General features: G+C 38.4%; 1 pseudogene; it reads right to left on the bottom strand.

Moving 5' to 3' along the window:
* Positions 1-268: 268 nt before the first annotated feature.
* LOC101355272 (trafficking protein particle complex subunit 13-like) lies at positions 269-1,328 on the bottom strand (annotated as a pseudogene).
* Positions 1,329-2,609: the final 1,281 nt, after the last annotated feature.

The following is a 2,609-nucleotide window of genomic DNA, read 5'->3' as shown; positions in this document are numbered from 1 at the left end:
GCCATCTGTAATGACCTTAATGAAGTCATAAAAATTAGAAAATATTCAAGGGTAGAATTATAAAATAGTTTATATGAGATGGAAAGAAATAATTTTTTCTTTTTTAAAATCAACAATATTTAATTCTCAAAGCCATTCAGAATCGTGTAGAAAATAAAATTATTTGCCCTTAAATTTATTTCCTAGTAGTTGATCATTTTGCTGCAGACAAATATATGAAAAACTTTTCTGTGAAATTACCTGGAAAGCATAACATTGGAAATTTTCTTCAGCTTTTAATTTTAACCATGGAAGGTATTACATAGACTTTTGCAACATCACCATGTTCATATGTTCTTTTTAATAATTTGTCTGTTATCTGTATGCCAGAGATACTTTGCAAGCCCAGTTTTAAGGAGAGTAGTGTGAGGGTAAAGCAGAGAGATGAACTTGGAGGCAGCTTTCCAAGATACCTTCCTGAACTTCCACACCAACGAATAGAATCTGTGTCACACATTTTCAAGATCAATTTCATTTTCCTATTACTGCAGTTTGTTATCTTACAGGTAATATGAAAAGGCTCTTCTAGAATTACAGTATCTGGGATTGTCTCTAAAGACAACCTTATAGTTCCATTACCTGGGGCCTGTCTTTCAAGTTGGATTGTCTGGAGCAGTGCCATTTCACCTAGATTTCTTTTCCACACTATATCCAATTTTCCCATTTCTGTTAGTCCCCTTATGGTACTAGCTTTCTCTGGAAATTCCTGCTTGAGCTGAAGGTGGTATAAGTACTGGCGTCCTTCCATTGACTGCAAAAATGTCCTTGTTCCAAAGGTACACTCATCTTTGCCAGCCTGGTTGACCGTATTTAATTCTTCCACAGTGTACATAACAGATAGCTCTAAGGAAACCTTTTGTATGAACACAGTTGAAGATGAAATATTCTGAATCTGGACTTCAAGAAATAAGTCATCCATCTCTGAATTGTAAAACTTGGTTTTAACATCCAATGGTGGGAGGAAAGGAAATAAACACAATTTTCTAAAAAACATCTTTTCTTCATTCTCAGTTGAATAGACAGTGCACCAACAACCACATATCTTCCAGAGTCCTTTACTTTGTTGTGGATGACATCATCAATACAACAATTGGATGTAAGTTCTGTTACTGTAGCCTTGGAGACCAAAAGATGTAAAGGCTGAGTACTTGTCTGAAGATAAGCCTTTTTAATATGACTTTCACAACTTAATTGCTATCACTGGGAATTCTCATGTAACTAGAATTTTTTTTTCTTCCAAAAATGTAGTTTTGAGGTATTATGGTAAAATCAAACTTTCCTCTACACATTTAAATTTCTGGTGGAGGATACCTCTCATGAGCTGGCTAGAGAAATTACCAGGTAAGTCACTGTCTTCATGTGTGACTGATAAAGTGATTAATAAAATAGATGTAATAGACAGCATCACTTTTAGTGTCAGAAAGATCTCCTGTCTGGGTTGATTCGCATGCACTTTGACCCACAAATTTGCCTCACTGGCTGTGGCCACCAGTAAAATGAGGAGGTTCAGGCAGGACAAATCAAGAAGGAAGGTGTACAGAAGAGAGGATTTGGCCTTAAAACAACGCCTATGTTGGTCAGCGTTCAACCAGATAAGCAAAACCAGTAGGAGATGATAGATGATAGATAGACAGATAGATAGATAAATAGTGTCATGGATTAAATTGTGTTCCCCAAAAATATGTGTATTAATTTGGCTAAGCCATGATTCCCTGTATTGTGTGATTGTCCACCATTTTGTCATCTGATATGATTTTCCTATATGTTCTAAATCCAATCTCTATGATGTTGATGAGATGGGATTAGCAGCAGTTATGTTAATTAGGCAGGGCTCAATCTACAAGATTGGATTGTGTCTTTTTTTTTTTTACTATTGTTGTAGTTTAAATGAAGTTAACATTTCAAGTTAGCCTCCCATACAAAATTTTATGCATACATTGTTATGTGACCCTGATTGCTCACCCCGTTCTGTGACAGCACACTCCTCCTTTCCACCCCTGATTCACCATGTCCATTCAACCAGCTCCTAACCCTCTCTGCCTTCCCATCTCACCTCTGGACAGAAGCTGCCCATTTAGTCTCCTGTATCTACTTGATCTAAGAGGCACACTCTTCACAAGTATCACTTTATGTCCCACAGTCCAGTTCAATCCCTGTCTAAAGAGTTGGCCTCAGAAATCATTTTAGTTCTGGGCTGATAGAGAATCCAGGGGCCTTGCTTTCTGGTGTTCCTGTAGTCTCAGTCGGATGATTAAGTCTGGTCTTCTTACTAGAATTTGAGTTCTGCACCCCATCTTTCTGCTACTCCTTCAGGGAGTTTCTGTTGTGTTCCCTGTCAGGGCGGTCACTGGTGGTAGCCAGGCACCATCTATCTCTTCTGGTCTCAGGCTGACAAAGTCTCTGGTCTATGTGGCCCTTACTGTCTCTTGGGCTAATACTTTCCTTGTGTCTTTGGTGTTCTTCATTCTCCTTTATTCCAGGTGGTTGGGACCAATTGATGCCTCTTAGATGGCCGCTTGTTAGCTTTTAAGACCCCAGCTGCCACTCACCAAAGTAGGATGCAGAACATT

The sequence above is a fragment of the Trichechus manatus genome, unplaced genomic scaffold (genome assembly GCF_000243295.1).
Source record: "Trichechus manatus latirostris isolate Lorelei unplaced genomic scaffold, TriManLat1.0 scaffold00060, whole genome shotgun sequence".
Classification (NCBI taxonomy): domain Eukaryota; kingdom Metazoa; phylum Chordata; class Mammalia; order Sirenia; family Trichechidae; genus Trichechus; species Trichechus manatus.
This window is presented reverse-complemented; position numbering and strand designations above follow the sequence as displayed.